General features: G+C 43.6%; 1 long non-coding RNA gene across 2 annotated transcripts in view; it reads left to right on the top strand.

Moving 5' to 3' along the window:
- The window catches only part of LOC109531901 (uncharacterized), a 32,393-nt gene extending 12,057 nt beyond the window's left edge, over positions 1-20,336 (top strand). Inside the window, exons 2-3 of one of the 2 annotated variants that reach the window (XR_002171275.1) lie at positions 9,266-9,422; positions 18,961-20,336. This is a non-coding gene — a long non-coding RNA (uncharacterized LOC109531901). The remainder of the gene's footprint in view (positions 1-9,265; positions 9,423-18,960) is intronic. The other variant, XR_002171276.1, reaches the window with a different exon arrangement.
- Positions 20,337-24,907: the final 4,571 nt, after the last annotated feature.

Raw genomic sequence — 24,907 nt, forward strand, 5'->3', positions numbered from 1 at the left:
TTGTTGGCATGATTATTTTTTTCTTTTTTGGTGTATTGCCTTGCAGTCTTAAGATACACTGCTTGTTGCCACTCCCTGATGAAGTTTAATCTCAAACCAAACAGTGAATATTGTACCTTTCATTCTGCTAGCTTAATGCTAACGCCGTACAGTATACTGTAGCATCGGCACTGTAACCCTCGAAGAGAAGGATTGGACAAAAACGGTGGTGCAATACATGTCGACAGACCATAATGGTAGTTAGTCATCTATTCCTTATCGTCTGGAAAGAATGACGTCATGAAAACTATCTCCACCTGTCTGTCTTATATTACCCAAGGCGGGCACACCAGTCAATCAAATAACGCAGTATGACAAAAACTGTTTACTTCTATTGACATTTTTTTTTTCATTACTACTGTAAGCTTTTAGAGTTTTGGGAAGAAGGGCGGAACAAAAGAAATGGCATTTCGATTTTCTCTGTTACTGAACGACTCCAAACATGGTGAAACATTTAGTTCCATCCCGTCCATGAAGTCTCTGTCTGAAAGCGAAGGTTGCTCGGGTCAGAAAATAACCGATCCATCCATTTTTTTTTTTTTATCACGCACATATTTAATGCCCTCCATTGAGGTCTTCCGTTTACTGCAGTGCTTCCTCCCCTTTGTTGCATTGGCATGATGTGATGCTATTTCAGTTATCGCCATCCACCCTACACATTCCGAGAAGGGAAATATAAGCCAGACCGGGATTCATCCGGTAAATTCATCCCGCAGAGCTGAATCTAAACTGCTCGGTGGGAACGTGAAGTCAAGCAGGCAGGCATAAAAATACAGTCGTGCCTATCGTTTATCGGTTATCTCATGTCAGAGGGCCTGCTTCCGTTTCAGCGTCATGATGAATCTATTAGGGCTTTCATCCGCACTCTCACAATATCCAAAGCCCATCAACAGCAACTTCTAGTGTTTCCTTATGAACATACACAGAATAACTATAATTGAAAGATTAAAGGGATGGAAAGCGGCCATTGGGTCTGGCTTGGACTGCAGATCCAAATGATTTTAATCAGACATGAAAAGAGGGTGACGTCGAGCCTTTTTTCCTTCCTTACAGTTTTGGCTGGAGATTTTTCTTTTTTTTTTTCTTTTTCTTTTTTCAAAAGGCAGTCCTGAATGTGTTCATTAAACCTTGAGCTTCTGTTCCACCCAACTTTTTAAATAAAGTGCATTAATTGTATTGAAATAATTGGCGGGAAGCCTTTTGGACTTGGACACCAAGTTCATCGCCGACTGATTTTGGTTTTCTTTTTTTAGGGCGGGGGGGGGGGGGAGAATAGGATATTAATTTCATTTTTAGTTAACCAACATTTACATAAAATAAATGACTCTACCCAACATTCCAATTTACGAAACACCTTGATTTACAATACGCTATTTAACTGTCAATATGTAGTTATCATAATATTTTTATTGTCGTATTATTTATACAGTATTTGTAATTGGCAATATTGTATAACCATATCCTAGCTATAACATCAAAATGAGAGTAACGTGTACAGTCATGCTACAGATGATTCCAAACTGTGTTTAGCCCCTCTTTTTCTCCTTACCTCTCCAAAATATTTAAGAAATATTTTCTCTTGGAACGGATTACGTTCCATCTGCTCACCAAAGAGAATGGTCACATCAAAACGCTTCATCGTCGTTTTGGAGCATTTTGTCTTTCAGTTGAACTTTCCCCTAAAATTATAACCTCCCTGTATTCTCCCCCCCCAAAAAAATTGAAAATTACCTTGTAGCAAACTTGATCATGTAATAATGAAGTTTTAAATTTTATAAGAGCATTCAATTTGAAGACCTTTTTTAAACTGAAATAGTCTTAACGGTAGACCAAATGAAACAGTTACTCGGAACAACGGTACTATTTCATTGACAATCCGTCAGGAACAGCAGCGCCGGCTGGGGCTAATTACAGTTAAGCCTAAATGTCCCTCAGTTCCAATTTTCGTTCTGGCACATGTAGCACCATCAAAACAGCTCATGACTTTGGCCCTCCACTTACTTGCGTTATGAGAGGAAATTGGGCTTAGCGCTGGCAAATTTCCGGCTGTGTTGGCCCGCTGCCGCTGAGGAAATACACTGGAAATGTTAAAGGACAGTGACTATATTGCGTATGTGCGCGTGCGCGCCTGCACACATGCTCTGAATGATGGCTTGCCTGCAGGCATTCTGACTACACCACGTTGTGGGCTTCTTCTCCAATCAGGGGAGCCTATAAACACTTTCCGTGTAGTTACACATTATTACCTTTCCTGAAGCAGACAGACATTTCAGCCTGTACTTTATTGTGAAAACTGGTTAGTTTTTTCTGAAGTTCCACAACTGATTTATTGAAGGTTTGAAGAAAAAAAAAAAGAAGAAAATAGGTCTGCTTGGAGAAAATTGCATCATCATATTTATTTGTATCTGACTCGGGCAACACGGCAGCATACTGGTTAGGATGTCTGCGTCTCAGTTCTGAAGTTCAGAGTAGGGGTTTCTATGTGGTATAAATTTGGCCTTCAATATAGGTGTGGACTATACTGACTGAGGAGCCAGATGAGGTGGCTTGGGCATCTGATTAGGATGTCTCCTGGAGGCCTCCCTGGTGAGTTGTTCCGGGCATGTCCCACCGGCAGGAAGCCCTAGGGACGACCCAGGGCACGCTGGAGGGACTATGTCTCTCACCTGGCATGGGAACGCCTCGGGATTCCCCGGGCAGAACTGGAAGAAGTGGCTCGGGAGAGGGAAGTCTGGGCTTCCCTTGCTAAAGCTGCTGCCCCCGCGACCCGACCCCGGATAAGTGGTAGACAATGGATGGATGGATGGATGGATGGACTATACTGACAAATCACAAAAACGCTTGATGACAGTGGCGCATCTGCCGCACTGTGAAAATGTCGAAAATGTCTTCAGGCACATCCGACCACAAAGCGTCCACAACTCAAACTCTGCTTTCAGTGGGAATGCTCAATGGCACACTATCCCTGCCGTGCACCAGCTAAGAGCTGCAGCCGACTAGCTAGCTTAGCGCAACACTGTCCTTTCGCTGTGCAGAGCCGCTCATTTAAGTCACTTTCCCTCACCTGGGTGGCTGCGAATAAGCTACTGATGACAAGCTAAGCGTGCGACGCACCGAGCAAGAAGGCAAGACAGGAGAAGACTGAGAAGTCATGCTAACTGCTAAGCTAAGTGTCAAGAGCTAAATTAATACAACGGCTATACAGTAAGCACGCATGACCGCTCAGAAGTTAATGAGGACGTTACCGCATAAGTCACAAAGTTTAAAAAAAAAAAAAAAAGAAAGAAAAAGCAGGAGTGAATTAGATTGTCATATTTAATTGGTCAGATTTACTTGACCTGTAAGTTGAGTCGTAAGCATTAATGAAGTTCCTGGTGGTGACATAGCGTAGGTCGAATAGTTTTATGATTCATCTACAGTACTTTTATTCTTGGCGCTGCGGCAAGACAACGTAAAACTGAGAAAACAGAAAAGTCATTATGTGGGTGTTGCTTAAGCTACCAGCTCCTGAAGTCGACCCAGCTTTTCCTCAATTCTTTGGTAAGCCAAGGTAGGTACTTTGTAATCATGTCACATGTAGAACCCAACGTGATTGTCTCCGGATAGATGAAAGGGGCATCTTTGCCCTGAACTTTGAGTGGCTCCCATCTTTTTATCATGTTCCGTTGGCCCCTCCACGCTACTCAGAGATGAGGAAGATGGCAGGCGGCGGAGACAAAGAGCCTGCACCTCCGCCGCCTTGCCTTCCCTTTGCGGCGCCCTCGCCGTCGCCGTTTGTCACCAATGATTATGCCCTGCCGACTGGCAACCAAGTGATGCTATTTTCATGTAATAGCACGGCAATCAGTTTCAATCTGCGCCGTGATCCAAATATTGTTCGCAGCATGTGCCCCTTTGACTGTGTTTTACATCTGCTTATCATACGATATGATTCATATGTTGCCGCCGCCTTCTCTCTGCTGATCTTGTTTATACATTGATTCAAAGTACGAGAGGATTGGCGGCATGCGTATACATACACGCCACGTAAACTTCCTCTTGATGCTATATTGTACATCTCTCCTGAGAATAAACAGTTGATCGGATAGCACTTGCCGCGTTAGTTTGACTGGTGAGCGTTTGCCGAAATCATTTGAGTAATAAAATTGAATATAATAGAACCTCGCAAGTCAAACACGATCCATCCATTATCCGTCGCGCTCGTCCTTAGTAGGGTCACAGCACCATAGGAAGGAAGCTGGAGTAGCAAGACAACACAAAGCGCATGCAAGCACTAGAAGTACATGATGCTTCAGAAATATGAGGCGGATGTGCTAATCTTTTTACTTTTTACTCTAACAGTGTAGCTAGTTAGCCTAAATCACTCAGGACTTGGGGTTGAAAGATTTTCTAGTAGTCTACTCATGTGATGTATGTCGAAATCGATTAATCGATGACTGATCATTTTTCAGCACAGTACAGCGGTCGCCAAACCTTCCGGCATAGAACAGTCCAATTTTTTAAAAATTAAATTAAAGCTCACCGTTATGCTAAATGTGGTTGTTGTAATAAGTTGGAGCCTTGCGCATGTTTTCTGTTCAATGGGCCAGCCCGTCTTGTTTTCCATCGGAAGGGTTTTTCCTGCGTTCAAAATTACGTGGCGGTCGCCTCCAGCTAATATTGTGCCGCCCCTAGCCAGACAGATAACTAAAAATATACCTGTTTGTTTTATTCCATTCTTGAAATGTTGCTAGGTACCCTTTTTCATGGGAAATGCATAGTAGAGGTTTATCCGGTGTTTTTTTTTTTTTTTTTTAACCCCCCCAATTTTTCCAATCCATTTCAGTGGGCTTCAATTTTAGCTATTCAGGGGCCGGCAGGTATTTTGTTCATATTTAAATTGACATGTTTTGTCATAGATATGGTTAGGATTTGCATGAAAAATTGCGCCTCCCTCCCCCATCACTGAAATCGCCCATCCCTGGACGAGAGGATTGCAGGAGCCAGCGAGCGAGGGAGGCATCAGCATTTAGTTCCTCTGCCGTGTCGCAGCCGTTATTTATTTTTCCAAATCTATGGAAATGTATGGCACAGATGAAGTGCAATTGTAAAGGGGACTTGCACCATTAGAAAAAAATCTTTCAAGTGTTTGTTGCGGCAGGGGCCAGCACGAGAAGGGGCACAGTAATCACCGCAGGTTCACCTCGCTGATGACGGGGAGGGAATTAATTTAGCGCGCGGGGGGAACAAATTACAGCTCCCACTTCGGCAGCGCGCGCCGTCACACAATAGCATATATAAATATTTGATCACGGGTGATCCAGGTTAGCAGAGGTTTAGTACATCTCCATTTACACAAGGGCCCGCTCTCCACCCCGTGGCCTCCGCTCCCCTCTCGGCCGTCCTCCTGATGAGTGTCCTCTCCTTCACCTCGCCGTCTTCCTCCTCGCACTTTCCCCTCACCGTGGATCTCTCCTCCACGTGAACTCCCACTGTCTCCCGTCTGTACTCTTCAAGCGACTCATTCAGTTGTGACCTCCACTGGGGGAAGAAAAATAAAATGAAATCGTTCATCGGCGTCTTAATCCACCCTGACGCAGACGTATCACTTGTTGAGAGACAGTGTGGAGCACACCGTGAAAAACAAGTTTCAGCTGAAAATGTCACGCTGATTAATGGACTGATGTGTAAATCAAGTTTTGGCCGGGGGGGGGGGGGGTCAGGGGGGCCGCACCGTGCACCCAACTGACTTGGTTTTCTTCTCCGTAGTAAAGATCCGATTGGATATTTTGAATCGCAATAAATTAGCTGGGGAGAAAATAGGGGCTTTGTTATTTTAGCTTCCTCTTTCACTTGCTCCCCAGCTCGACCGTAAAAACAAGCCTGTGTGATACTATAGAAAAAGGAAATAGAATCATATTGTTAGGAAAAAAAAAAATCCCCTGGACACGCCCTGTGTGGCCCACCGCAATATTCACCTGAGCAATGCGGTGTTTATTTTAAATTTCATCTATCTGTGTGTGTGTGTGTGTGTGTGTGTGTGTGTGTGTGTGTGTGTGTGTGTGTGTGTGTGTGTGTGTGTGTGTGTGTGTCAGTGTGACCCGCTTGACGGACACATGTGCCTCTCACCTCATGCATCCGCAGGTATAGACTGACAGTGTTTGCGCAAGAGGGGAAAGTTTCAACAGAGTGGCTTCTATTCAACACGGTCTTATATTCCGACTGAACTAACATTGTTTTTTTTTTTTTGTTTTGTTTTGTTTGGGTTTTTTTTTTGTAGTCCTTTCATGCATTGGGTCATAGTGGAATCCGCAATATTGTAAAGCCTCCCCGCTCGTACAAATTTGGAGTTTGACTAAAATGTTGCACAAGTGTTGCAGGACTTTGTTTTTAAGCCAGGGGTGTCAAAACACATTTTTGTCGCGGGCCACTTATGAGTTACGTCTTGCCTCGGACGGCCGTTATGATGGTGAAACCACAAAAATGTTTCATCGCATTATCCCATCATTACTTGTAAGGGGAACAAAATTATTGCCAAATTTCAACGTCATTTATTACACATGACTATTTGACATTTTCGTTACATTTTTTTTAAGGAAGGATCATGCAAGTTGACACACATGATTTTCTTTAATGGGACCACTTAAAATGATACGGCGGGCCGGATCTGGCCCCCGGGCCTTGAGTTTGACACCTGTGTTTTAAGCCCACCAGGTGGAGGAACTTGAAACATTGAGTCTGAGAGCAGTTAAAAGCAAACTTCTTTCATCATTCCTGCCTGGATATCAACTTTCTTTTAATCCGCCAAATATATATTTTTTTCTCCATCGGATAAGTTTCTCAATATACAACAGTTGGACTGCTAACGTTTGGTAATAGTGCTCCTTTCGCATTGAACTTGGTCCAAAACTAATTCAGACAGAAAACATAATATTGAAAGAACATATTTGACCTGATTTTTCCTAAATACCTTCCGAATGATGATAAAAAGACACATTTTAGAAAGCGACACCTCCAGAGAGAGTCGGGAGTTTTCCGTTATTCTCGCCATGATGCGAAAACAATCCCAGCCGAGAACGAGCTGCTTGAAGCTGCCTCACCAGCGGCCAAACTGTTTTTTTTTTTTTTTTAAATAATAATGAACAGAATCATCAGGCAAGCAAACAAATGATTCCAACAAATGGATCGACTGGGAATTGGCTCTCAAAAAGAAATGTTCATATCTCATCCGTACTTAAATTAACTTCACCATCTGCTTCTGTGACCGTTACGAATTTTACCCAAAACATTGCATGTCGATTTCATGAAAGGTTTTATGATGGCAACAAATAGGAATAGTCGTTTTGAAATGAGAAGAGCTTCAAATTCCCCCAGACTATTGCATGCAGAATAAGAGAACGCTAATCATGAGCGTGATTGGTTGGCTCCAGCTAGCAATCCATGTCGTACCGTGGCTCTCGTTCAAAAGTTCAGCTGGGATTGGCGCCATCCTAACCGCAACCCAAATGAGCATAAGCATTATAGGACATGGATGGATTGGAATGAGGATCCCATGACATATTGTTACATATCAGTCGGAACGGATCCTGCAATTGTACAATTAGCGGCGCAAAAAAAAAAAAAATAAAAAAACGGAGGCAATTAGCCATGCGGCGAACTGCAGTGATGAGCGCGACGCATAATAGGCGCGCAAAGGCCCCCGCTGACAGCCAGCGGCAGCAGCACGTGCCGCAGCTCGGCGGTCCCGCCTCGCAGCAACGAGGCTCGTGCTCTAATGAGAGGGATTTAATAGATTTACAGCAGCGGTGGAGTCCTGTGCACCCGCAGGCTCCTGGCACGGGAGGAACATCTGTAATAGCTGCTGGGCTGCCTCCATGTTAAGGAGAAAAGGTCCGCGTCATGAGAACCGCTCGCAAAATTGACACTGTGCAGCTAACAAAAAGCGACATTTAAAATGGGCGTCATCACTTTTGATTCATTTGTTTTATTCATTTGCAGATCTTCAGTTTTTTTTGTATTTGCCAACAATTTTGCAACCATTGTGGGATCGGGCTGCTTTGTTCATGCGTTTCATTGTTTCAGTGGAATTGGTGTACATTTTTTAACTGTGAATGCAAACAAACCGAAAATATGTGTATACACACACGCACACACACACACACACACACACACACACATATACACACACTAATATATAAAAAAAGACTTTCTGGTATTCCTCTTTTGAGCCAACCTTCTCAGGCCAGGCTACTTAGCAGCTGCCCCTGAGTCACGCGTTAGCTCCGCTGTGCCGATCAATAGGCCCAGTCTGCTAATTTGTTGTTAATCTGTCTATTGATCAAGTGTCCTCTGGGAGCGCAGCGGCAAACGGGCGCTCATCCAATTTAAATCCCCGTGCAACGTCACATCATAAAGTCAAATGACCATTGCTTTAAGACGTCAATAACTGAGGGAATATATTAAAGCTTCATTAAAAACTGATTTAGTTCAGCCATGGTGGTTGGATATAAGAACTATGGCCATTTCCATTTATAAAGTAAAGTGTAAAGTGTAGTTTTGTGCTTGTTCTGAAATAAGATGGTGCCAAAGCTCGACCTAAATAGTAAAGTAGTCCAGGAACTCAGGTCAAGGAAGCGAGACGGGCTTTTTATGTTGAATCGGGGAGCTCAGTTTAGCCTGGGTTGTTAGTGGAAGTGACAGGGAGTCTTCATTGCGCATGCACGTGCACGCATCATCCAAGGCCAGTATCATAAAAGAAGTTGAAGATTATTTTTTTAGCGTCAGGCACTATCTCAATCCTTTATTAGCGATTCATTTAAAAACACGCACTAGCTGTTCATTCAGGTTTTAAATATACACATTCCTTCTGCTATTAATGATTATTTCATCAAAAAAATCCACAACTGCACTTCTCAACACCTATTCCCCAATTAGATAAATTGTTAATAGCTTCCCGGCGAATAACAACCCCCCCCATTTATAACCCAGCTGTCTAACATATCCGGGAACCTCATCTGATTGTGATCAATTACATCCAATAGGAAACTGTGGTTGGCAAAACCGAGAGCACGTATCAAGTTCAGAAAATAAATTCAACCTTTCTGCTCTCCTCGCAGACCCAGGAAGAATTTGGGGACAAAAGCAACGTTTGGTGTCCGCTTATTTATTCCTCCTGTCACTCTTCTTTTTTTTTCTTTTTTTTTTACACCCCCTCTTCTCTCCTTCCACCTCGTGCTCTGCCCAGCAGCTTCTTCCTCTCGCACGGGCGCTGCGATGGCGCTGCAGCACAGAGCCAGCAAGGCATGCAGGGGAAAGATCTGGGTGACCATCTGCAACCAATTATGGCGGCGCTGCAGCCACCCAGAAACTCAGTGACGGATGGGGATCTTGTATTTATAGCTGGGGTAATTGGCAACACTCAGACACACATAATACACACTCACAATAAATAGACACTCCAAAGAACACACTGGAGGCCCAGTTTGTGTTTAGACGTCACGTAGACAGGCCTCACAGGAAGTGGGAAAAGGTGCATGAGCAAGGCGGGATGCGTGTGAATCAGAAAAAAAAGTATTGGGATGGGAAGACAAAGAATTACGGAGGGGCGTTTTGCATCTCCAAACGTTTTCCTTCGAGGCCCGCGTGCTGAGAAATGAAAAAAAAATGCAAGGGCCACTTTATACCATTGGTCAAAACATATAAAATATAACCATGCAAGCATATATTCTTTATCCTCTGAGAACTACTACTACTGCGACTTACTGAGGACCTGAGCTGCCCCTTCTATATTCTTGTTTATTGGTGTCCGCAGGTGGCCAAGGCGCACACACCAGTCAATGATGACTTTATTGTTGCTTTATGTTTTCTGAAGTACAATTAGTGTCATTTCTAATCATTAAATATATGATGAATATATTTCTGTTTTTTGTGGGCAAACTGAGATGGATTCATAGCATTTCCAACTCACCCCTGTTGTAACAGTACTAATTGTAGATTGTAAATTTTTTCCATGAAAAAACAGATACCGGGCCCGTAAATGGCCCCGAGCCATCATTTGGACACCATTGGTCAAATGACAGCCGTTGTTTCCAGGCTGTACTTGAAGTCGGCACCGTGCTCAAACATGGCCGTTGCCTGTCTCGGCCTGTCGGCGCGTCAAACCTGCATGCGAAAAAATACACAAAAGCACATCTGCCTCTTGTTAGGTGCCATAAATGGCTGCCATGTGCTGCGCTGATAAATAGTGCAGTCTATTTATTGGAGCGCAACAAATTGGCTACAAACACGGTGACAAGGAATCGAAGAGCTATAAATTCGACGACGGCAGTGGTGTTGAAGTGTTGACATGTGCTACAGGTATTTTACAAGGCTTCCACTCCTTTCCCTTTCTCTCTCTCTCTTTTTTTTTTTAATGTGGGCATTTCTTTGAAGCGCTTTCTTCTTTCACACAGCGCCTTGTTAAAAAGGCGGGCCGGCCAGGCGGGGGTACAATGGCACTTTTCGCACTGAACGGGGTTCGGGTGGGGCTGAAGTGCCGAGCCGCCACTTGAGAACGATAAAGCGCCCCGCTCGCAGCCCAGCACTCGGTCCCAGACGTAAGCAGGAATTCTTGAATGAATCGGCAACAGGCAAGCCTTAAACCCCCGTGTAATTACATATTTGGAGTTTATCGGGGTTTATACGAAAATGCGCAAGTTTCCCGACGCCGGTGGTCCTTAAACACATCCATATGTCCCGCTTGTTTCCATTTCTGCTCTCTCTCTCTCTCTCTCTCTCTCTCTCTCTCTCTCTCTCTCTCTCTCTCTCTCTCTCTCTCTCTCTCTCTCACTCCCCGTCTCTCTGCTGTCGAACTTCCTCCTAGTTTCGGTCCGTGACAAATGTTTGCAGAACAATGTGGGCCTTCGCGGCGCGGTGTTCTTCGTTCGTCCCGTTCCACTCGCCGGGCGAACAAACAGAGGAAGCCGAAACCTGTCCGGGTCACACCGATTTGCAACGCACACAACATAATCTGGGGAGGCCTTTCTCGCGTGTGGCCCACTTTTTTTTTTCTCTCTCTCTCGCTCTCATTCTCCCCGCTGGAGAAAAATGATCTGTTTTAAAACACGTGCTAAATATTACCATATTTACATTTTCTTGTTTCAAAAAGGCAGCACAGGGGGAGTGTGCAGTCCATTTTTCTTAACCGCCCACCCTTCTCTCTAACTTTTTTTTTTTTCTTCAAGTGGGAAGGTCTCTGTCCGAGGTTAGACCCCGTTTGAAACTTTAAACCTTTTTCATGCTTATTTGTTTTATGATTCTGCAGGACACCATGTTTACACTGAGAGTGCAACATCTGGATTAGATAATTTGTTGGGAATTAACTGAGCCCCAAATGCTTATCCAGCTCATCTGATTACATCTGTTTGAACTTTACCGCTCTTTTTTTTTTCCCAACATTCATTTCTTCTCCAGCCAACTCACCGCCATTCTCCTGTTGCTGCACGTGTGGTTTCCTAAAATGATTTAGTCACTGCGGCTTTCAAGTGAATCACACGGCTCCGTAGCTCTCCCGGGTTATTCAAATATTTACCTATACTTCATGGAATCGGCGTATTACTCCAGCTCAGCATTTTACTAATGCCTCACAATTTTTATCTCTCTGACCGTTATGCACACACACTGAGTTAGTTTCCCGAAATATTTAGGCCCACTGTGACGACTAAATGCTTCTGTTTGTGCTGTCACATTCAGTTTGGACTCAATGAAGAGTTCAATTGACACCCTTGTAAAGGTTCCCAACGATACTATTGGTTGGTTGTCCTTTGGGATGGACATATGATTATATTTCCTTCATCTGACAATGGGCAAAACAAACCAATTGAAATGCTATTTGGAATAGGATTGGAAAAGCCCATTGCTGAGGTCACCAGCCGTGATCCACCTATCCATGGGCCAGTGATACAATTACAAGGAAGTCAGCCTACCATTGAGCAAAAATTTGTAGCGCCTCTTCAGAAAAGGGAAAAGGGCAAATTATTCAACAAAAGTATTGCCTACGACTTCCAAGAAAATCTTTGTGAACCAGGCACCCGTGATGCTCAGGTCTGGCCCGGACATTCCCACACCGGCTGTTGGGGGAAAATTAACATGTGTCTGTGGTGCAAACAAAGTTGCTTTACACTACAGACTGGTTGAGAAAATGGAGAGAAAAAAAGTAGTGCACTGCATTTTTCCTCACTTGCTTCAAAACACGATTAATCAGCACTCAATTCACTGTGAATCATTTCTGATGAGGGCCCCACTGATTTGTATTTTATTTGATATATTTACTTATTTATTTAGGCCTATTAAATTTGCTAGAATTAAATTTGGATAGCTGATTAATCGGCTGATTAATTAAAAAAAAAATACTTCCTTTATAGTCCCTTAATGCTTACAATAAGAAAGATATGTATTACACGCAGCGCATTTGATTTTTTTTTCCAAGACTTTGTCCTTTAGTATTTGCTTAACATTGGCAAAAACAACGGCAGGTTTTTTTTTTTTCTTTTTTTGGACTCGGTGGCTTGGGTTGTGAACATGTTTAAATGTCATTATCTGTGTCTTAATTTGTGTTTTAATGAAAAAAAAAATAAAGTAAAGAGCTGATTGATTTATTTTTGTTAGCAGTTCTCACTTGAGAAAAATATGAATGTAACCGATTGTTCAAGTCAAATCAAAACATTCTCTTTCCGATAATATGTTCTATGGAGCCCATGAGTTGAAACGCCGCATTCTAATTAATATTGCGTTTGTGGAATATGAATTCAGCAGCAAAATCCACCCATTAAAAAAAAAAAAAAAAAAATTCATCTTGGGGCGGCCATTTTGTCACTTGCTGTCCACTGAAAATGCCATCACAGCCGCTCAGGTAATGACTTATCAAAGTCTCAATTCTTTTCTGAGTTTGATCATGTGACATTTGCAAAATGAATTGACATGACTTCCACTTTAATGGAGTGGACACTTTTGTACGGCTTTTATTTGGGAGTGGGGTCGGGGTGACCTCTTGTATCCAAGCTACCAACTCAACGTGACCAAAACACATCCCTTCTGGCCTCTCTCCCCACGCTACGATCCATCACAAAGCTGCTCCGTGTCCCCCGGGCGATGTGCCCCGTCCCCTTAATCTCTCCATCCTGCTGCGATTCCATCACCGCGGCGAAGCCACACAGAAAGATTAGCCCAAGACTCCGCGTACGACAGATGTGTCCAACGCATGATTTGTGTGTGTTTTATTGACTCTGGCCATCTGTTAATACAGTTGCCGGTTCCTCCTCTTGTGTTTGTTGATGCATTCAGACAGGGACGCTCGGTGCCAGAAGAAACATACGTCCGAGGAGAGGCCGGAGATAAAGAGACGCAGAGAGAGTGGAACAGGAGCACGGAGGCTAATATTTTATACCCCGGCTGCTGGTTTAAGTGTTAACCTGCGACCTGCCCATAGAGGCGAAGCATTTGTTTTAGCTGGCGCCTTTTTATTCGAGTGCGGCGAGCGCAAAGCGGTGTTGTTTGACGAATGAGTCTCAGATGTTTCGGTAAGGGCTTGAATTCCTGCGCCTGGAGGAAAGTGAGCGATTGCTCGGGATATGTGGAATTCCTGGTGGTAGCGCCTTCCCTCGGCTCGCCGCTGAAGCCATGCGAGCGGCAGTTGGCAGCATTCCTTGGATTGCGCATTTGCGTGTGTCAGTGTATGCTTGTATACATTGTGAGAAAATGACGATGGCACGCCACAGATGTTGTCTCGCGTTACACGCCTCGTCGTGTTCCTTTTTTTTTTTTTTTTTTTTAATGTTAAGGGGCATGACACAACGGTTTTCACTTCCCCGGAAGCAGCGGAGCTTAAAACCGTTCCATTACGATGGGAATTGAATCGTAACGATCATATCACGATGATACTGAAGAGAAACCTCAGAACATTTTCATCAGTATCAAAGGTTGTCGGACGCAGTTTACTGAAGCCAAGACGATAAGCTCGATCCTTGATGATGTTTTAAAAACAAGTGAAAAGAAGAAAAACCATGAGAGTGATGGGGAGAGGACCATGCAAATGTTAACGTTTTGATTTGTCCTTTCAACTCTATAAAAGTGAAGACTCAGACTCGCATGATAAAAAGTTGCCATTGATCCGTTCAGTTTTTAACGCGGAGTTCGGCCCTTTAACAACCATTTTTACATGGCGAGCCTCTTCCACTCCATACTCTACATCAGTGGTTCTTAACCTTGTTAAAGGTACCGAACCCAACCAGTTCATATGCACGTTCACCGAAACTTTCATTCGTGAAAAATAAAAATGATTTTTTTTACACAATTCAAGACATTAAAAACATGTATTAAAAAGAGTAAAAAAGTAAATAAAATTACATGGCAGAAATATACGTTTTTAAAATTGTATGACGTACTATCATGAGTCACACGGTGACTACTGAGTGAACTAAATTTCCCGCACCAATTGGGCGTGTTATAACTAATTGACATCTTGATTCGGGTGTGTCTTAACCTCCATGACAGAGACCGATTCGCCGAACCCCTAGGGTTCGATCGAACCCAGGTTAAGAACCACTACTCTACATGATCTTTTCTCCTGACACAAGTCCCCACTAATTACCACGACAAGTACTCCTTTCTATACCATACAAATACACGCTCTTGTTTGTGTGAGTTTTCTAAACTTGTCGCCTTCCGCGTCGGCGTTTCTCTACCTCATAATTGACCTGGCAAGCTGAGCTACACCACCTCATCTTTATCATCTACTCAAAAGCGGTGCTGATTTCAAATCCCCCAAAATAAGCAATCCCACCATCGACAGGGATCGTTTAGTAATTACAGTAATTTCATTCATCCACGCCTCCCCGTCGAAAAATATACTTGAGGAAAAAGCACAATTTTTTTTTGACCTGGATTACTGAAGCTTTCACACTTTGCGTTAACTTGAGTTGTGTTGGCAGCTCGTTCTATTTGCGGGCAGCATCACCGCTAAATGCTGACGCACCGTGTTTTGCTTTGAACTCTGAGCTCCACGAATCGATCCAAGTCTTCTGACTGCTGAATTGCCCAAAACAATGACCTCAATACCCTTAAGAACAGTCCACATCGTTTCTAGGTTTGAATGCAAAAACATGGATGGGTGCCATAAAAATGCTGGCCTGCCCCAAATTCAGCCGTGATCGGCTCCAGCTCACCTGCGTCCCAAATAAGGCCAAGCGCTGTCGAAAATGCGAGGATGGATTGATGCTAATCACCATGAATCACACTGTAATTATTTCACCCTATCCCCACACACTCCTCAAAAAAAGTCTTTGCAGGAGAAGAGAGGAAGTTGTTGCGTGTGCACAACCAAGTCCAACAGCAATTTGTATCCATTTCCACTTCCTCTCCATGTAATCGCCAGGTCAGCTATGAGCCTCAAAGGTGCGAGAATTACATCGTCACGCTTAAAGCGACTCACTCGGCAAGGATTGCATCACTTAGTCACCGCGGTCTGAGTCATTTTATCTGCTGCCAACGCACTCCTCGCTCTTCCAGCCAACTGCTCTGCCATGTCGCGATGATGTGATCTCTTGCCGCCCCGCCGTCACGCGGCCATTTAAAACCCCAGAACTTTACGTGAACCTGCCGAAGGAGGGAGTCGGCGTCCCGCCCGGGTAAACATACAAGCGAAGGGGGCGGTCCTCTTCAGGAAAGCGTCCAAAAGCGTCTTTCCCGAGAGAGGAAAAATGTAGTTGGAAAGTAACTAATGTGTTCCCTCGCCAATATGCTGAAACGCTACTCGCATATTCCCACAAGCAGATTGTTTTCTTGACCCTATTGGCTGATGTGTCTAATAGGAAAATAGTAATACTTTTCTATCAGACTAATGGAAAACTAGTCACACTATTAATAGATTAAGTGAAAAATAGGTTTTAATTGTTTTGCCTTTGGGGCCATCTTGTGGCGTTGTGGGGGAATTGCAGAAAGGGCCCCAAAACAGCAAATAGATGAGTTTTTTTTTCTGCGAATAATGGAGGATAGGTTTTTTTTAAAAAATGCAAATAGCCTGCCGAATAGATAATTAGTTGTCCTGTTTTGTGATCATAGTTTGCGGTATATATATAGTCGAAGTCTAAGAGTGTCAATAACTTACGATTTTTCACTACTCGCTGCAGAAATCCAGTGAACCCCTGCCCAGTCGTGGTTTGATATACTGTACACAAATTTGACCAGTTTGCAGTGATTTTCTTTTTTGCGTTCTTTCTGAAGTGCTCTAAAATGCCCCAAGATGGTGCCGAAATGCTGGCGAATAGGAAAATAGTAATTGGTATCATGGGAACTATGTTGAAGTGACGCATCACGACTGCTGTAAGACCTCTTTGCTGTGGTTGAGTGTCCATTAAAAAGTTGCCGCTAACAAACATCAAAATCAAATCATCTCTCAGCTCTTTCCTTTTCAGGTTAATGTTATAAGATGAATTTAAAATGATTTTTAATTGTTCTGGTGTTATAATTTGTGGTATATTTAGAGTCTAAACTATTAACATAGGCATAAAACATTTTGGGAGGCGTCTTTTTTTTTTTTTTTAAATCACTATTTGCGGTAAGACTCGGTCCCTTATCCCCATGAATAGCGTGGGTTTACGATATTGCCATAAGGAAAGCATTTAGGGTCTTGCACACTGCAGTTTGAAATTACACATCAATCTAAAAATGAAATGACCTCACACCTAAGCTACTGTACATGATTGCAGGGTCGCAACTCCACTTGTGGCTCATGCAGTCGTATGGATGGCTCCTACCTCCGTGACTCTCTTGTCCCCCTTCAACTTTGACCAGTGGCGGCTTAAGGTTAGCCGCGGAGGGTGTCCGTCTCAGGAAAAACAAAATCCCTTACAGAGAGAACTCTTTCTTCAACATCGGGCTTAGGCGTGTTAAAAAGTAGTTGTGTCTGCCGCGAGGGGCGACTCGACTCAACTCGGGATAAATATTAAGAAATAACTATCGTTTGTATCTCGGGGTCAGCACGCCGTGCCAGGTGGGTGTAGAGTAACTGATCAGAAAGATAAATAGATTTGACTTTGAGCACATGCACGCTTAGAAAAACACATGTGGAGATTTGTTTGACTTTTTAGACCCACATGCGAAAACGCTAAAGCACCGCGCTCATACTTACGAAAGGAAAATTGAACTTTGCAAAATCTGATCTCAAAAAAAAAAAAAAAACAGGCACAGGATTTTTGGGAGTCCATTTGAGTCCGTGTACTGAGTGCAATGACACATATTGTGCTGCATTTCTCGCTTCACAAAATTATTTAGCGACTTTTTACGATGCCATGAATAGTCACGGGATGCTACGAAATGTTTCATTTTTTTACTTTTTCCATTTCATTTATATTCCACCAATCAGCAGTCAACACATAATCGCACATCATACAAAAGGGGTCGCCTTGTCACCATTGGGTTGAACAAGGCGACCGACTTCTGGTGCCCGTAAAGATGATGAAATAATTTTCACTCGTACCTGCAGCACTTCATAAACTCCATTTCATACATGTCAATTAGTGTGCACATGCAACGTGAATGCTAATCTGTGCATCCTACAAAACTCACTGCAGGTCTGCTTACCTGTTTTGCATTGTCGCTTGCAAATGGCTAGCTCTTCCCCCAGTCTAGCTTCCAAGTCTTTGGCTGTGAGTAAAGGAAGCGATTATGTCATTATTTTCCACCTCATCGTTAGTCTTGTATGTATGAAGCAATTATTGCATGCTGCAGCTCGCACTTGTGTTTGTCGTGACAAAAAGCACCCCGTGATGTACTTAATGCCTTAATTGGCAAGTGATGAGTTAATTGACCCCCAGCGTTGTTCAAAGAAGGGGGTACAGGGTTCAAATGTAAGCGGGGGCTTTTGGGGCTGCAGGTGAGGTTGGAGTGGATTGGCCCAGAGCGCTTCCCGTGTCGCGACGCCGGCGGAGGTACCCATCCGCCCCTTTGAAGTGAGACACAAACACTGGAAACACTTTCATCGGCCCGATGTGTCATCACGGCCGGCCGGGTCCCATGTATATGTATGGGACCGCCTTCAAATATACAAAGTCCAATTTGCCCGGTACAGGCCAACCTCAGGATAATGAATCGCATGTGATGTGTTTCTGATTTGCAGGCCTGAGTCATCACCAGATGTTTTTTTTTCGACAGGAAGACTTCCAATTCTGAGGGAGAACTCTGCACTTTTGAAAGGCTACCCGAAGGAGACAAAGAAAAGCAGTCAACAAACATTTGCCGCCATGATTAGTAGCGCATCAGGGCTTGTAAAATGTTCAATGGCTGCTGTCTCTGGAGGGCAGACCCAAATGTTTCTCGGGTCTCTAATTGGGGCGACGCAAGCCAAATGAGAGGAGTGTTTGAGGTCAACAACAGAGGCGGAAGTAGCTCAGGCAGCGGGCCTTCAGATAAAAGCTTACAGGTGCGAGCGAGCGCTCGTGCATATGCATGCAAGCTGTGGCGCTTGTTTGTTCTGGTGTCTGTCCGCATGTGGAAAATGCAGCTCCCAAAGCGTCATGTGTTTGCTCAGTCCCGGGCATGCTGTGTACTCTGGAAAACATTCCCCCGTCCTCCTCGCTTGCCGCGAGCCTTTTTACATGTGCCGAAGGAAGCTCGCGTAGTACCGGTTCACCTTGGGAGAAGCTAGATCTGCGTGGGTGTGCGTGAGAGAGCTTTGGTGAATTTCAATGTGTGCGAGTGATACTCTTGTTTTTGTGTTAGCGAGTGAATGCGTGCGGTAGCTTGATTTTGATTGTGTGAGAGGAGCGAGTGTCACTGAGTCAGGGTGTGTGTGTGTGTGTGTGTGTGTGTGTGTGTGTGTGTGTGTGTGTGTGTGTGTGTGTGTGTGTGTGTGTGTGTTCCCGCATGTGCGCATCAGAGAGTGACTCCCAGCATGCGGTGTTGTTGTAGGTGAGGGTGAGGAGCTCCCCTGATGGGTTGCCGTGGCAGAAAGGCCAGCTTTGATCGAAGGCCCAAAAAGAAGAAGAAGAAGCGGTGGAGGAGGAGGAGGAGGCGGGGAGGATCTATCCTGGAGAGCAAAGAGGTGAACCGAAGCTACAAACTGACTCAACCACTTCAAGTGTCCTCATATTTTAACCTCGGCAAAATCTGTCCTATTCGGGCTTAATCTACCCAGCGCCGCATAGGATTCATCCCCGATAATTGAATAATGCATTTATTCAATCGGCCCAGGCAGCGTATCGATTGTCCACGCCGCGCGGAATCCGTTGGAAGCGTCTCAAAAGACGAGCCGAGCCGCCCCACATGTGTGCACACGACGCGCAAAGCGGTCGCACTCGATGCATGTCGATTAGGTCACAATTGCCTCGAAGGCAGACACGTTTAAAGGATGGTTAAACGTCTATCGGTTGTTTACACTGCAATGCTAACAGTCCACCGTTTACCGTTAGGGTGCCTTAATGCATTCCTACCAAATCCACAGCACACTCACAAAAGCAAAAATACAATTTTAGGAATCTGCAGCTTTTTTTTTTTCCCAAGTCAGCTGTCAGAGCTGCCCCCCCCCCCCCCCTTTTTTTTTTTGGTCATAGACAGGCTCCAACTGAGAATTCAAGTTGACACCATTAATTGGTCCCAGTTCCATGATGGCATCATTGCACGCTGTTCAGTGGTACGATTCAGATTGATTTGCGTAATGTGCGTGTTGAGTTTGGAATAAATTAATATGCCGATGTTAGCTCTTTTAAAAGCCGCAAGAATAGCAACATAAAATAATTATGTTCCCATACCCCCCCAAAAATTAAGTACAAATCTGCCAATTTTTGCCTTTTTTTCTCTGTTTTCAAGTTAGAGCAAACACTAAAGGACCTTAAAGCAGTCAAATGTTCTGCCTCTAATTCTTTTCTTTATTGTTGAAAGCGTTAAGGGACCCAAAAAGTAATTTTATCCTGTATATATATTTTTTAAATCAATCTGCCGATTAATCGGTTCTCGGAATTTTATCAGAATCAGCATCAGCCTCAAAAAAAGTACAAAATCGATCAGGTCAATGCAGTGTATTTAAACCAAAAGTATATTCTTCTGTTGAGGTGCCCTTAGCGGGGGGCGGGGCCTAATGAGTGACATCAACAGGGGCATTCTGTCGAATTGGCTTTTTTTTTTTTTTTTTTTGGTCACATTTAGTTCAGTGTTTGTCTACTTCATGCTCCTTGTGAGTGTTTTAATTTTGTATTTGCTACCTTTTACTGATTTTGTATTTTGTCAACGAACCAGGCAATTGTTTAGTTAAAAAAAAAAAACCCTGAGCACGTGTTGCATTTCCAAGCAACACGTCTCCTTGCTAATTGCTGTCATTAAAATAAAAGTACATTAGCACTAGAATTGCGTAATCGTGACTGTTTTCTTTTAACGCCTAATTGAATATAATATGATCATGACTAAATTGATTAGATGAAGCAGTTTAAAAAAAAAAAAGCCTTCAAGTGCTGCGTGACTTGCTGCAAAGATTGTATTTGATGCCGAAAGGGACACCGCACTTCCGTTATAATTATGGCTACGCTGATGTCTGTCTGAGCGAGGAAGACGCTGCCCGCGCCTGCTCCTTCTCATGCGATGGGAAAAAAAGGCAAACAAAACTCGGCATCGTTTAGTGTGGTTTCGGCCCCAGTTTTCCGTCCCCCATATGTGCCGCCTGCGCGCCTTGTGGGGCGGACTGAAAAAGAAAAACAACAATTAGACATGAATGTGTGTGTCCAAACAAACGAGTCAAAGGGCCTGTTGTGTTTGTGGGAAGATGATTGGTGGGCTCTGGGAGAGAGAGCGCCGCTTCTCTCTGTGAGCTGACCCCGCGTTTGAGTCCCGCCGCGCCGGCCCGAGACGCGCAGATGGGCCGCTCTCCCCCTCGCCTCGCCTCGCATTCATTATCTGTTAGTCTCAGTTCAACTCCTGTGAATCCAGTTCACTTTCATTCAGCTCAATGGCGTTCCACTCGGCTGCTCTCCTCTGCGTCTTTGCGCCTCGCCGTGAGAGGGGGCCGGGCCGGGACAATCATCAGCGTGCATATCCACGTAAATATTTATCCAGATTTTTCAATAAGGAGGTGTTTGAAATGAAATTCCGGCAATACGTTCTGCCTCCTGGTGGTGGCGCTCCAAGAAGAAAAGTAAGTCAAAATGAAAAAGAAACCAAGAATGAAACCAAGCCCTTGTGTACAAACGTGTACTTATTGGACCATCCATTGTCTTTAAATGATTCAATGCATGCAGAGTTTGAATTTGAATTTTACTTTTTTGACCAGAAAGGATTTCAACTTCAAGTCAGAAATGAGTCAAGAATGATGAATCACCAAGAAAACTATTTATTAATGTTCAGAAATGCAAATAACAGAAAAAAAACTAGAATTAAGATATGAAGAGAATCAACTTTTCTCATTGTTTGTGGGAAACAAATGAAATGGCTAACAATAATATTTTACAATGAAATAATTTGCGTTTATTATTCCCCAGGTAAATCCCCAACATAATTTAGGTTCAAGACATACTTTTAATAATGAGTGAAGTCGTTCTTACTGTGACAAATCTTTTTTGTTCTTTTTTGTGAGAAGTCTTCATTTTGAACAAACCAACAATGATTGTCTATTGTTACAGATCTAAAGAGACCATAATGAGTTTGATTGCTTGTAACATTGCAACTTATAAAATAATGCCTTTCAATAATATACTTTCTGTCATCGTTTGTAATTTTGGATTGAAATGGTTTTCTGATTTTTCAAATATAGGGAGTATTGTTTTTTAACCGCACAAACATGTATTGTAGTCAATATCGATATTTGCTCCAGTGCTATTGTTATCACCAACAAAACATTGTAACAATATAGTATTGTTTGCCCGGTGAGTAATGCATCCAAAGTCTCGTTAAAAAAAAAAAAAAAAAAGTGTTCTCCCCCCACTTTCCTTTCCCCTCCGTCTAGCAACAAACAAGCTGCAGATCGGTCAGTCAGTCCACGCCTGTTCCAGACGAGCAAAAAATAGCGTTCTTCTTCTTTTTTTTTTTTCCTCCCCAGCAGACACGTGAGGATGTGGTCGCAAGCCATCAAACACAATAACAGGCCCGAGCTGTCACGCTTCTGGCCGTGTCGTGCAAAAACAATGCAAAGCGAGCGCAAAGATTTGCTCAACATGCCACCCATGCTTTCGGCTGCAATTGTAGCGCGAAGAAGGAAAAAGAGAAAGATGGCATCCGAGTTGGAACGATGAAAGGAAGGGAGAGAGATGAGAAAGCGGCTATTTTAAGACGACAAGAAAGCCACGACACGTTTTCCCCGCCCTTCTTTTCACTTCGATGCATGTTGAATAGTTTCCAAAACGCGCGGTGTGGCTTGTGTAGCTAATTTGCAGTTATTCTACCGCAGCAAGTAGGCCCTTTTGCGCCTTCCGCAAACGTGCACTTAGAGCCCGCGCGGCGTCTCTGTTTCGCAGCCTGTGTGGGCCTGCGGCGTGAAAACCGCATGTCCGCTCGGCTCCGCGCTGCGTGGACTCCACATCACGCTTTTCTGAGCTGCGGGGGCAAGCGGGAGACGGGGGTCCGGTAGACCTGTGGCCAAGATGAGCCTTATGCCAGTAAGAGGTTTAGGATGAGCTCAACCGGTGGTTCTCAAACTACAATTTAGAGCTCAGGGGTCCACGGAAAAAAAAAGTAATTTGCAACAGATTGCATCGTTTGTAAAAGTGCATACACTGTAAACAGCACAATTTGTATTTCTTTTGGGCTAAAACAGTCATGTAAGTTGGAACGTCTTTGACATAAATTGACATTTCTGGCAAGAGTTAGCGCAACAGAGCAAACGCATGCTGAGTTGCTTTCACTGATAGCTTTAGGTGGGCGGGGCGAACCAATGTAAGAGACAGCGGTTCTGTAAACGTATTTCTTGTGAAAATTTTTCACAACGGCAGCTTTTAAAATGTTTAGTTGAGCTCCCCGAATTAAAATGTTTTGTTTTTTTTTTTTTTAGTTTGCCATCATAAAATTTTGAGTTCATCCAGCATTTCTTTTTTTTTTTCCTTTTTTTTTTTTTTTTAAGCATTGCACCGACATACATGTGGCAATAAAACAAACATACTAACTCAGCCGATCATTCTTAACTTCTTTTGGCAATTTTTTCAAAAAGTCAAACAAATTGAAATGAAATAAAAGTTATGGTGAAATAAGATTGCGTGAATTAAGTAAGACATTGTGTTGGAGTTTCGGTCAAAAGTGTGCTTTCAACAATATTTGGTTGTGTCAATAAAAAGAGATTTATTTGAGCGAAACTGATGCCATGTTCCATAAAAGTACTTAAAAAATGTAAGTAAAGTCCATTTTTTAAAAAATCAAAAGTGCATGAGTTTCTCAAGTATTAGCAAGTATTCAAATAGAAGTACTTCTCCTCGTACTCGTTTTTTTTTCTCCGTTCCTACTTACATTTAAAGTCTCAAAATATCAATTTATCACAACACCGAGCTCCCCGCTGTTACGGATTGGCTGCAAATTGCCAGGGAAATCACTGAATGCTAGCTCGTTGCGCCGCAACAAAAGAAATCATGGCTCGCATAGCAAACGGGTTGAAAATGGGCAAAAATACTTTGTGAGTAGTTGATTGTGTCTGACACCCCGCCACTCCCAGACGCGGTGTTGTTTCGCTGTTTCACTCAAGAAGAGAAGAAGGTGGCAGACGAGTCTGACATTAGCCAAAAAGCTAAAGCTAATGAGTAGCCCAGATTGCTGCTAGCCTGAATAGATTTATATCAGCGTTGAGCGACAAGGGCGGTGACACAGAGAAGCTTCATCACCAGGTTACGACTTCAACAACAACAAAAAAAAATTGTGGCCAAGTAAGGGCTTCCCTGCACCTAAAAAGTTTGAGTATCCCTGAACGAAATGATTTGATGACGGGCACAATAAATCTGTTGTGTGTTTCTTGGCATGCCGAGGGGGAGGATTACAAGTTGTCACACAAAGGAATGCAAATCGCAAGCCAAACTCTCCGAGAGGCCCGCCGAGTAGCCGGCCGCCTTAAGAGTTATTTGCGGCGACCTGTACCTCCTCCTCCCTCTATTTTAGGTTTCGCTATTAGTCCTAATAACCGTGAAGGGCCCGAGAGTAGCCACTGTATTCATCTCCAATCAATGGCTGTGCCGCCGCGCACCCTATAGACCTCCCTCCACATTTGCATTCCATCAAGTGAAATGACCAGCAGGACAATGGGTGAGAAGTCGCTCTCGGGCTGGCCTGATGGAAATGCGGAATCGTCAATGAGACGACAGTGGTTTGCATGGGGGGGCCCCACCACAACTAGCGAAAATCGCTGTGTCATTTTTGGACGTGATAATAGAAATCAACATGATTCGATATGTGTCCCGGGTGCAATAACGATTCAAGGTTGCTATCAGTGGAATTATTTAATTTTGTTCCATTCAGTGGGATTACAACCTGATTCGATATGGCACTATTGATGAAAGACAAAGAAGTGTATATGCAGCTTTTGCCATTTTTTATGTATTACCAATAAGCGTTGATTTCCCCCTCATCCAAAAATATTTTGAAAATATGTCGTAAAATATATTTAAAAACCCGCAAACAGATGAGTCTATGGGTGTGCCCGGGTCCACTTTAAAGCTATCCATCCACCCATCCAGTGACTGCAAACAGGCGCTTGTGGATTAACTCTGGAATAGTTTCCCGTGTAAAGAAAACACATGATGCCAGCTCCGTTGCCAAAAACGCACACCCAGCCACAATGAAGTGTCTCAAATCAAGTGAATTTATGCTCCTTCTACCCCCCCACCCCCCAAACATTAAAAACAATTGTTTTGCGGCCCATTTCAGTTCCGTTTGATGAAAACATCACTGCAAACTTGAA

Source organism: Hippocampus comes, unplaced genomic scaffold (assembly GCF_001891065.2).
Source record: "Hippocampus comes isolate QL1 unplaced genomic scaffold, H_comes_QL1_v1.1 scaffold22, whole genome shotgun sequence".
Lineage (NCBI taxonomy): Eukaryota > Metazoa > Chordata > Actinopteri > Syngnathiformes > Syngnathidae > Hippocampus > Hippocampus comes.